At 36.6% G+C, this 13151-nt stretch overlaps 1 long non-coding RNA gene across 1 annotated transcript; it reads right to left on the reverse strand.

Moving 5' to 3' along the window:
* Positions 1 to 5699: 5699 nt before the first annotated feature.
* Positions 5700 to 11173, reverse strand: LOC125316258. The gene is made up of 3 exons (XR_007199567.1): positions 11164 to 11173; positions 6920 to 6924; positions 5700 to 5935 (listed from the first exon to the last, which is right to left on the reverse strand). It is a non-coding gene; the product is annotated as an uncharacterized LOC125316258 (long non-coding RNA).
* Positions 11174 to 13151: the final 1978 nt, after the last annotated feature.

Consider the following 13151-nt stretch of genomic DNA (forward strand, 5'->3'; position numbering starts at 1 on the left):
ATTTATGTCTAAATATTTTTGTGAACGATGAAAATCTTATTCATTCATTTTAATATTATAAGCGATACAAATGATCACTTTTTGTAAAATATTTGTCAAATCACTCATTTTTCGCAAAACAAGCGGAGCCTAAATTTCTCATCATTAGGCGATCGGCGAATGGCGATGCATTCTAAGCAATGTTTCAGTGTCACGGAGGCATCATAAGCTCATCGAGTGATGCAAAAAAGTTTTCAAGAGAAATTCTTCAGTCTAATTCATGGAAAATGATTATGAGTGGCGTCTTCCTACGAGCAATACTTATAGCTTGATTAGTATCCTAGTGGGATTAAATCAGAAACTCGAACAAATTATTGAGAATTAAATTCAAAACCCTAGGGATTTTCCATCTTATTCAGTTGATCAAGGACATAGCTCTCACCGTAAATTAAACTTAGGAGACTGTTTAGAACATACGTAGCCAATTGACACGATTTGGTCACACGGAATGAAGGATTCCAATGCTCTAACGAGAATAAATGAGATTTGAAAATGAAGGCTCGAATTCGAAAGAAAGATTATAGTCGACCTTGAAAAATACGGGAGGAGACGATAACGAAATACGTGTGAAAGCATAAGAGATTATGAATTACTTGAAGCAGAAACATTCGGAATGGCATAAAAAAAATAAATCAAGGAATCTAATTTTCCGCACGTTTGCATCTACTTCTAACTCCCTTTCGCGTCTTTCCATTCAAAATTTGAAAAAAACAAAATTGATTAAGTTTGAAAAAATTGTAAAAATACATCAATATTGGTTCGCATGCCGACCTTTTAATATCTCGAAATGTTTCGAATGTTTTGGCTCGAATAAAAGCCATAGCATCAATTTCATAAACTCTATAGAAGCCCAAAATTAAAAGTAAAACTCACTCAAAATATGGTCTAAAACTCATTTAACACGCACTTATGTATCATTTGCAAATCTTTTCATTCTGATTGTTGGTGCGTTATTGTGTTCTTCGATCGAGTGGTGAGTAGACCTCTTACTTTTAACCTAGAGCGTTCATTTATTAAGTTTAGGCTCACCCCGCAAATTATTTAACAGATTGGTGAGAATGGATCGGATCGCCTTCGAAAATCTTTGTAAGGACTGAATTGCAACAAAAGCATATGCATATCTTTGTACTTAGAGTTCTAATTAAGTGTAGTGATAACAAAAAGCGCGTAAATCAGTTGAGTCTTTAATGTTTATTCGTTTTGAGATACAAATTATAAGAAAGAATCCAGGTCGTGACAATTGGCCGTCTATTTCGTGTACTAAATCATAGTCGATTTTTCGAGGAAAGTTCACGAAATGGAATACACTTATTGAGAGGATTGAAACTTAAACCGTAGATTGTCATGTAGAGTCGATCATACATTAACACTTTCAATTCGTTTTTAAATTTGATCGTTTATCATCTTTTATTATATCGTGAAACTCTCCGTACACGAGATGAAATGATTTTCTCGGATCGTAGAAATCCGGTACAATTAAAACCCGTAATTTTTTTTTCTTGTGCTTGCGAAATAATTTATGAAAAATTAATGATCCAAAGGATTTCTTTTAATTTGTGTTTATTGATGTACCAAATGATTTGTTAAAAGATAATTCTTTCCCCAATTCTCCCTTGGTTGTCTTTTCATGTTATTAAAGAAAAATAAAAGTACGGCGTGTCAAATCGAAAAGAACCTCGTCAATTGACTGATTGTCCTTATCTAAAGAAAAACAGAAAATCAATTGTTGACAAGTAGTTTTTTTTTTTTTGGTCATGACAAGTAGTTGGAATGCTGTAAATCGGTCATGTTACGTACACTCGGTCGGATCAAGAATATTAATCAAAGATGCCCCGCATGCAATCTGTCAACATCAATCTGAAATTTTTTTTTTTTTTTGACAATAACATCACTCTGAAATTTATTGTGCAGCTAATTGGTCAATTCTAACACAAACATTCTTCTGTCCATTTGTTTCGAAAAAAATAATAATTTAAAAATTATTTTTCAAAAGTATAATTACTCACCTTACTTAAATAATAAGCTAACAAAAAATCTTTTTATTATAAATAATAATTTATATTTAAAATATTTTCTATTCATTCATTTTTATTAGCGATACAAACAGTTATTTTTAGAAAAATATTCTTTAAATCGTTCATTTTTCGTGAAATAAAAAGAGTCTAGGTGATCATTGGTCATAGTTCTGCCCATCTAGAAGCTATTAAGGTGGGTTCGCAACGAAAATTGTACGTAACCTCGATAACATTTTTTTGTATCAATGAAATCAAAATTTTTAAATGTAGTATTGTACCTTAGAGAAGACGAGTAAATCATACGAAAGTCAAGGAAACCGGCGGAGAGTATATACATGCCTGTATGCGGGATCTCTCTCTCTTTCTCTCTTCATCGGTTATGACTTGTATGTTGCCGCATGAGCCAACTCCGATCACATACTTATGCATCTCCTCCACTTCGAGGCCGCTTCTCCATCTCTCGCTACCTCCGTCTCTTCATCGGCTCTCGGTGTATCTGCCGCGATTGGAAAAGCGCGCGATCATTCGCCGGAAATTCTTCCACCTCCGCTTAATTTTCCTATCAAGTCAGGAAAACTTATCGAGACACTGGGCTAACTTCTGTCGCCTTTTGCTGTTTCGACGTCAAAGCGTATGGGAACATGGGATTAACGAAGTAATTTAAGCAAGTCCATATAATGCCCGCAAACCACCGCATATACGCACGAAGACATACAAGAGTTTGGGTGTGGATCTATACCCTTTCGTCTAGACCTAATACTCCCAAGGTCGCGTATGCCGAACGTTTGTAAAAATGTCCAAAAATGCACCACCGTCGTATACCTTTCACATGAAGTACATTCGAATTCAACGCACCCCACGCGCATAATGTCTCGATCCGGTACATTCATTCGATATTTCGTTTGCCAAGAAAATTAGGGAAAATGAACAAAAGAAAGTTCTAAACTTGTTGCAATTTGGTCATTTCATTTATAAACATTTTTTTGTGGCAATTTAGTTCTAAACCTTTTACATTTATGCCAATACAATCCTTCGGACCAACTTTGGCTAGTTGGCGTTGACGTGACGCCGACCATTGCTTGATGTGGACGCCGATGCCGACGTGGATAATTTCTAGTAATGTTTTAACATTCTTACATTTTTTTTTCTTCTTTTTCTTTTTGATTTCTTCTCCTTTTTCCTCTAGCTGGTCACATTGCCAATATGTCAATTCAATTTTAAACCTTTTGCATCTGGCCTGGCTCTCGAGAGCGAACCATTTCATTCCGAATTCGACGCACCCCACGCGCATAATGTCTCGATCCGGTACATCCATTCGATACTTCGTTTGCCAGGAAAATATCTTCATACATAGTTTGTTACAAATTCCTGATTTTCCGAAATAGAATGAAATAAACGGGTCTAAACCTAGGTGGCCACTGGGTCGGTTGTTCACCAAAATGTACCACGATCCAGACAAGGTACACATGTAGAACTAGGCCAAAGAATCTTTAACCATATCGGGGAAGAGAAATGGACCACGGATCCAATCGAGAAATAGTGACCGGACATTGGAAATGGCAAAGTGAATTTGGGATGTTTCGTGGGTGCATATGGCTTCAATCGCACGAGGTTAATCACTGTCTTGCCATCATATGTTAAATTCCTATGCACACTTATCTTCGAGCTGTCGTTCGGATTTCGTGTCTCAATCTTTAACTGATGTCGCTGAAAGTAGCAAATCGATTTACCAATAATCGTGTCCATCAATATAGGAGGGAAAAAAGGTAACGAGATGAAAACCCTAATTTCAAGCAACATTTTTCCTTCTCTTCAATGCACGGAAGACCAAAACCCTAAGCTTGGTTCAGACTACAGACCGAAGCCGATGACGATGACTTAACGTAGGAACCAAAAGGGTTACGGAAATTTGGAGGATATGATATGAGAGAGAAATCGAGTAAGCAAATGAGAGCAGTATTCAAAATGCCTTTGCAAAGGCTTTACACAAAGAAATCACAAGCTTGACTATAAACTTTTAGTACAAACTCACAAATCTATTTCTCTCATGTACTAGGGCTTCTATATCTCACTATCTCTAAAGAAAAACTAACTATCATGCCCCCCATATTTATAGGCAAATTCCACCGCCTTATAGTGTGAAAGTGTCGACCGAAATCTTATCCAAAAGGAGTTTAAATCAAAGTTGTATTCTACTTTGACCAAAAACCTTATCTTTATCTATTAATGTGGATAAGCATTATCCATAACAAGTCCAAAGCCAAATTGGACTTTTCTTCTTCTAGCTTATGGATAAGGATTATCTATAACGAGTCCAAAGCCAAATTGGACTCTTCTACTTCAAAAATCAATTTTATTATTTTTTAACAGCCTCCCTTAAAATTGATTTTGGAAGTATATAACACCACCTTCAATTTCTTGAATGAATCCGTCTTCAATGGTTTTGTTAGGATATCCGCGATCTAGTCTTCGGACCTACAGAAATCAAGCTCGATCTCATCATTTTTTACCAGTTCACGAATATAGTGATACTTGATGTCGATATGTTTGCTCCCGCCATGAAAAATAGGATTCTTGACTAATGCAATTACTGACTTATTATCACACATCAATTTGGTAGGACCTTTCTGCTCATGTATCGGTTCGCTAAGCATCCTACGAAGCCATATCCCTTGGCATGCTGCCGAAGCTACTACTATGTATTATGTTTTAGCTGTCGATAGTGCAATAACTTGTTGCTTTTTCGAAGACCAAGAAATTACTCCCGATCCGAGAAAGAACGCATATTCGAAAGTACTTTTTCGCTTTTCAATATCACTTGCCCAATCACTATTTGTATATCCCACTAAATTGACATTGTCAATGTAAGAATATAAAATTCCATGATCATGAGTTCCAACGACATATCGTAGAGTTTTTTTTTTTGCTTGCAAATGTGATTGGTACGGTTTCTCCATGAACCAACTAATAATTCCCACAACATACATAATATCCGGCCTCGTAGAGGTCAAATATCTTAAGCTGCCAACAATACTTTTAAAATAAGTAGGATTTACTAGCTCACCAGTTCCTTCTTTCTTCAACTTTAACCGTTACGCTATGGGAATTCGAATTGCTTTGAGTGATTCCACATTGAATCGCTTCAAAATATCATTAGCATATTTTCGTTGCGAAACAAATATGCCATCTTTTGTCTGCTTCACTTCAAGGCCTAGAAAATATGACATCAATCCCAAGTCTGTCATCCGAACCGACTTGTCATGGCCTCCCCGAATTCCGCAAACACTTTTTTACAGTTTCCTATAAATATCAAGTCATCTACATAAAGGCATATATTGATGAGGTCACCATTAGCATTTGACTTGATATACGGTGTGTGCTCATATGGGCACTTTTGAAAATCATGCTTCAACAGGTGCGTGTTGATCCTCGTGTACCAAGCTCGAAGTGTCTGTTTTAGCCCATATAATGCTTTCTTTAGCTTGTAAACTTAATTTTCACGCCTTTTCTTCTCATAACCTTATAGTTGCTCCACGTAGACTTCCTTATCAAGGAAACCATTGAGAAATATTGATTTCACATCCATTTGATGGATCTTCCAATGGTTTTGAGATGCCGGCGCTAATATCATCCAAATGATATCCATTCGTGCCACTGGTGCAAAACTTCAAAATAATCGATACATGACTTTTGCTTATAGCCTTTTATGACCGGTCTGGCTTTATAACGGTCCACCTGATTATCGGGTTTGCACTTTGTCTTGTACACCTACTTGACACCAATGAGTTTCTTACCAGGTGGTAAAGAAGTTAGCACCCAAGTGTCATTCTTTTCAATAGAGTGGATTTCTTCATCCATTGCTTGGATCCACTTCTTATCTGCTATTGCATCATTGTAGGATATGGGGTCACATTCAGCAAATAAACAAAAAATTGCCATTGTTTCATCAATGATCTTGTCACCGCCACTATCATCATCTCTTGTGACCATATAATCCTTGAATTTTCTTGGAGTATGCCGCGGTCATTGTGAACGCCGAATTAACGATTTTGAAACCGTTGTTAGTGAAGAAGATGAGCTGCCAGGTGAAAATGATGGAACTTCAGTTGGAGATTCTTCTGACTCTCCCGCCGTTGGTTCATCTTCAAGGGTGAAGTTTTTAGGATCACCCTTCTGGTTCCAATCTCGGGCTTCATGTTCAAAAAACTAAACATTCCTACTGATAATTGCCTTCTCCATGACTGGATTATATAGCATATAACCCTTAATCACCTCATTGTAACCAATGAAGATGTACTTCTAGCTTTTGTCGTCCAACTTTTTCCTTTGTTCATCTGGTATATGGGGATATGCAACATACCCAAATACTCGAAGGAACGAAACATCTGGCTTGTTGCCGGTCCAAGCCTCTTCCGGGGTTTTTCCAAGAACACTCATTGTTGGACACCTGTTTAGGATAAACACAACACAGGCAACGGCTTTTGTCCAAAACTTCTTTGGTAAACCTTTAGCTTTAAGTATACTTCTTGCCATTTCAAAAATCGTTCTATTCTTTCTTTCTACTATACCATTTTGCTCAAGCGTATAGCTAGCGACTAATTGACACTTTACTCCATGAATTTTACAATATTTGTTAAATTTAGTAGAAGTAAACTCTCCACCTCTATATGATCTCGACGTCTTTAGATTAAATCCACTATGTTTCTCAGCATAGACTCTAAATTCTTTGAATTTGCCAAAAGCTTCAGCTTTTTCTCTCAAGAAGTATACCCGTGTTTTTCTAGTAAAATCATCAACAAAATTAATGCGTACCCTTTTTGTCCGATTGATTCGTCCTCAACTGGGCCACAAATATCTATATGTACCAGCTCTAGAGGTTGCTTGGCTCTTCTAACTTTTCCAACTGGAAAGGATTCTCGATGTTTTTTTTTTTTTCCAACGAGACATTCTTCACATGGACTATCCGGATCGTCAATTAAACGCATCCCAGTCACCATCTTTTTCTGGACCAATAGTTTTAGTCCACGAAAATTTAGATGGCCGAAGCGAAGATGCTACAACCACTTGCTATCTTTCGACATGGCTTGAAAACTCGACAAAGACTTTGTATGAGAGATAGAGGGAACATTCGGTTCTTTGTCATATGCACCGCCGTGATCAACTTATCGTGTACACCTTTAATGGTGCAAACTCCGTTTTCAATGTTAACTTTGTGACCTTTTTTTGAAAGTTGCCCAATACTAAGCAAATTCCAGAAAAGTCCCGATACAAAGTAAACATCTACAATAGTAACATTAGTACCATATTTTGATTTGTTATTAATGTTACCTTTTCCCATCATGAGAACCTTTGATTTATTCTCGAAGTTGACTTCACCACGAGCCGTTTCGTCTAGCTGCGAGAATAACTCCTTTCAGCCGCACATATGATTGCTGCACTCGGTGTCGAGGTATTATATATTAGCGTCATTGGTACTCGAGTCATTCATTGTGCATGCTAACATGACGCTTTCATTAGCATCGATGGCATGTACATGTTATGGCTGCTCCCGCCCCATGTTTGCTCGACATTCGGATTTGTAATGTCCGAATCCATTACACTTAAAACACTTGACCTTTGATTTATCACATGTTTTATTTCTTCTAGTGGAATTATAATTTCCACCTCCACGGCCTCGAACACCATGATGCCATCCTCGAGTTGAGCAAGCGACTGGGCTTTGCAAAGCTTGCTCGGGATAAGCAACAATGGACTTCTGTTTCATTCTTTGCTCATGCGAGCATAATGAACCCTTCAACCACTCCAACACCATGGTTGATATATCCCGGCCTTCTTCGATTGCCGCAACAACATAGTCAAATCTTTCGGTCGAAGACCTCAAGATTTTTTCTACGACTCGTTCATCTTTGAGTTCTTCACCATTAACCCTCAATTGGTTAACGATGGTTTGCACACGATCAAAGTACAACGAGATAGATTCAGAGTCATTCATGCGTAAAGACTCAAAATCACCTCGAAGTGTTTAAAGTCGAACTCACTTCACGCGATCATCGCCCTTGTAGGATCTCTCTGGAACATCCCTCGTTGCTTTGGTGGTTTCTAGGCTCGATATTTTTTTAAAATATCGTCTCCTCCATAGCTTGAAAGATCACATATAATGCTTTCTGATCTTTCTTTTGGGACTCAAGCAACGAATCCTCCTCCTTTTTCAAAGCGTTGAATTCTTCAACATCGGCTACTTCGGTGTAGCAACTCTCCACCGGGTTCCACAAATCCTGCGATTTGAATAGAACTTTCATCTAGATGGACTCATTGTTGAAATTCCTCCCGTTCAACTTTGTGAGTTGCAATTGAATGGAACTAGTGAATGCCATAACTAGCTTTGATACCAATTGTAAAAACTAGAAGGGTTGTGAAAATTTGGAGGATGTGATATGAGAGAGAAATTGAGTAAGCAAATGAGAGTAGTATTCAAAATGCCTTTGCAAATGCTTCACACAAAGAAATCACAAGCTTGACTATAGGCTTTTAGCACAAACTCACAAATCTATCTCTCTCATATGCTAGGCTTCTATATCTCACTTTCTCTAAAGAAAAACTAACTATAATGCCCTCCATATTTATAGGCAAATTCCACCGCCTTATAGAGTGCAAGCGTCGGCCAAAATCTTATCCAAAAGAAGTCTAAATCAAAGTTGTATTCTACTTCGACCAAAAACCTTATCCTTATCTATTAATGTGGATAAGCATTATCCATAATAAGTCCAAAGCCAAATTGGACTTTTCTTCTTCTAGCTTATGGATAAGGGTTATCTATAACGAGTCCAAAGCCAAATTGGACTTTTCTACTTCAAAAATCAATTTTATTATTTTCTAACAAGACGGCTCTATAGTGTTCTAATCAATCAACGTGATTTTTTTTTTTATCGAAAGAAAGATTTCATTCATTAAGCAGAATAATACTCGAGAGGTACATAGAAGGTTTTCAAGCCTAACAAATCCTAAATAACTAATGAACAAAGTAAATGCCGGAAAGTACATAACAAAGCACGCATCGTAGTTAAAAGCACACTTTTATCTCTCGAGAACAAATCTATCACTGTAAACGATCGGTGCCGGATCACAAGATGCGGGGTTGAGCACACGTCGAGATTTCTCACTCTATTTGTAACGGATTGCGGTATGTGTCTAGGCTCAACGTCCTCATCATATCGTCATGCAAAGATACCAACATCAATAGGTTAAAAGAACTGAGATCAAATATCTATAAGCAACTCTCAAATCTCTATATAGATTTAGTTTGGGCGAGCAAAACACTCGGATCTTGACCTGAATCTAGATTGGGAGAGGAGAGCGGCTTAATTTCGGAGAGGTTGTGAAGCCACGTCACGATTATCCTCATCGGTGGCTGTCGACGGGACGAATGTCCAAACTGGTCTCCACGTCCATTCAAGATCGGCGGCAGAAATTTACTCACATACACAAACTCCCAAAATAGATCGAGAGATATTATAATAAAAAAAAAAAGGCAATCAAGCGAAGAAAAAGAAAATCAAAGACCAAGTATCGCGTCCAGAACATCATCTTGCGTTTGGAATTTGCAGGCCAAGTAACATGTCCATCTCAATAAACACGTTTGGAATCTACATAACGAAATAGAGAGGAAGGCATATGTTTCGGCGAATATCTAATAGTTCGCCGACATACCGTCGGGCCTTGTCGTTACAATATATTCCGATGTTTGGATTCCAATATCCCGTTCAAAAGTCTTCAGAATAGAAGGGATGTGATCATTGAAGGAAGGAACATAATCTTTTGCTGTTGCAATTTGTGGGGTCCGAAATCGGAAAGAATGTGTCCAACCCTACTTGAATAAGAGCTCTCTATCGCATCCATATCACTCACAAATTGGTTGGTTCCCAGGAATCTTCAACAGGAAAGAAAGGTTCCCTCCTCTAAATGTCTTGGAATTGAAGTTACCTTCCTAGTTGACCACAGGAAATACAAGAAAGATGAAATTGCTGAAACCATAGGAATCTCGTCTTTCGAAATTAGGAAATGAAATTTTGGGTGCGTTTCTGTCGAGAAAAATGAATTATTCGAAAAAAAAATTCCTAAAAATGATCGCGCGTATCGCTTGCAAAGATGAATTGATAAAAGAAAAATTCATCTTAAGCCATAAATTTTTCGGCAACGAAAACAATTTTCATTGGCTAATTATGATTACTTTTAGGAAAATATTTTCCGAATAATTCATTTTCTATAAAACAAACGGAGCCTTAAAAGGGAAAAAAAATTTCATGTTCGGTCTTTAAAGGCTTTTTTTTGTTGTTGTTGGGGTCGGAGGGTCTTTTAAGCTGAAATAGTGTGACAAATTACCAATTCCAAAATATAAGTGGACATATGGAACTAGAAAAACAAGTACAGCAAAAGGAGAAAATTACTTTAAACATTTCTGGGTTGAGTCGGATTTCTTATATTTATTCGCAAAATTGCGCGCATGCCAAAACTCAAGGTCCGAAAGATCAGGCAAAAACTGTTTTATCGATGTTTATTTGGATAAAAAAATAATTAAAAGAAAATTATTGATGAGGTAAATGATATATAACGATACTAGTGTTTGAATAACGATTCTAGTGTTTCAAGATTTGAAATCTTTTTAGGAAAGTCGTCGTTGGATAACAAGATTCAAAATTTGAATGCTAATATATGTTGGGGATCATCATATGGAGTTGGTATTTCGCGAATTTCTCAGTGGATTCAATTTTTTTACAAAATAAGAAATAAAAAATACATTTTGGGAAGAAATTATAAGATTGAAATCATCGTCCTTTTTTCTATATGATTGCATCCAAATTGGGAGGCGGGAGGGCGATATGCCTCTTGGAGGGTTTTTGTCCCCCCTCGTATTTCGTGAGTGGTTTGAGTTTCACTATCAAACGACATCGCATCATGGGCCTCATCAGATGCCCCGTTTCATCAATTGGGCCTGACTCAACTTCGAGCCGTTTGAATGGGTTAAGGCCCGAAGTGTAATCGGGTGCTGGAAGAAATTCAAAACGGGCTTTTCCGGCAGCAACCTCGGATCCTCTTTGGACTTCACTTTTACGCCTCCTCATGCTATTGCTTCGACCTTGCCGATCATCTGAATGTCATTATTTCAAGTACCCTAGCGAGAAACAACCATGTTGATCAAAGATATCGATCGCCTCATAGTCTAATTTAAACAAGCAATTTCAGTTGAGGACCCGGACTCGACCCGGATATCATAGTCTTTAAAGGTCGGACCCGGCTTTTTGTCGAGAAAGGATAGGTGGAATTTCATCGGTCTTTCGTCTTGAGGACGATCCAATCTCTCTCGTCTAATCTAAACCCTTCTATTTGGTTGTCTGGATAGATAAATTTCATATTTTGTTATATCATGTATGCTATTTTGTCAAATCGCAGCAATAAAATCGAATATTTCACATCCCATTATGTCCGTTATTTGATATGAACATCATATCTATCAATGAACCTAAAAATTGCACAAATAGAGATGGTAAGAATTTCTCATGATACTCTTGCTTATTTCATTCTTATTTTTTTTTATCTTTTATTATGTCTCCCTCTCTTTTTTATGTCCTTTCTTTTTTCCCTTCCATTATTCTATAATAAATTTTTTTATATATAGTGACCTAAAATACTAAAAAAATATGGGACAAATATAACTACTAAATACGTGTATTTATGTATATTTAATATATTATAAGATATGACGAAATTCGAATATATAAATCGGGAATAATTAAACATAAAGTTGTTATTTTTTTTGTTATTTTGAATTTAATTTTATATACATGAATTCTAATATAGTTATATTCAAATGTTACATTAATTTTGTTAGTTTAATAGATTTGTTATTTGAGAAAGATAACTTTTATATTATGGATATTAAAAATCCTATACACCTTTATCCTACCTCCTCTATTGGATATTTCATATCCATGATATATTCGTCTTATATCCAACTTTATCTTGTTTTGGGTAGGGACCAAACATCTAACTTTTATCCTATCTTGAATTTTATCATGACTACTAAACATAGCCCAAGTGTTTTCGGGGTTGTGCTCTTGCATGAAGAACTTTTAATTTTCCAGAATCTTATTCAGTATAACTCATAAAACTTCCGGCCTAATTTCCTTAAAAATAATCAAATTAGGTCAATCCCAATTTTGGCCTGAACTTTTTTTTTCGTTTGATGAAAAAAATGCAAACTTTATGTCATGCCCCGGTCTTGACCCAAATATTTTTTTTTTTGTCTCATAAAAAACATCAACTTTAGGTCGCATCTCAATTTTGGCCAAACTTTTTGTTGTCTTCTGAAAATACCAAATTATAGTTGACACCAAAATCTAGCCCCCATCCAGTTTTTGTCAAACAAAGTCGTCAAAGATTTGATGTGTCGGTCCACATATATTCAATAGAAATTCAACGGGGGCTAGATTTTGGTACCAATTGAGAGTTGGTGCTTTTTAATGAGATAAAAAAAAATCAGGGGAAAATTGGGACAGGTCCTAAAGTTGGCGTTCTTTTAACGAGGCAAAAGAAAAGTTTGGGCTAGAATTGAGACCGAGATAAAGTCGGTATGTTCTTATGAGACAAAAAAAAAAGTTTGAGGCAGAATTAAAACTCGAATTGCATTTGGTAAAGAAAGTTGAGTTAAAGTTGGTGCTTTTCAAAGAAATTGAGATAAATTTATCACATAAAACTCATGTATTTCGTTCCCTCTTAAGGGGAGACTTTGTCATAATTCACATTTTGGGCTCGACGATCGTTATATTGTAAATTACAAGACACTGGGCCACTTGATATTACGACAATCTGAACCTGGGCCATGACGGAATGTGCAGCACTAAAGACGCGTGACCACTCTGAGGTACAATTCTTGGATGGACCGTAGAAGCAACCAAAATCCAATAGAGAGAGAGAGAGAGAGCATTGAGAATAAGATTTGTACTTCCTTTGTTTCGCGATTAACCAATGATTTAAAAAATATCTTTTTAAAAATAATCACTTAATATAAATTTGCTTCCTAACGCGTTCTCAAAATACAAT

Source organism: Rhodamnia argentea, chromosome 8, assembly GCF_020921035.1.
Source record: "Rhodamnia argentea isolate NSW1041297 chromosome 8, ASM2092103v1, whole genome shotgun sequence".
NCBI classification, from domain to species: domain Eukaryota; kingdom Viridiplantae; phylum Streptophyta; class Magnoliopsida; order Myrtales; family Myrtaceae; genus Rhodamnia; species Rhodamnia argentea.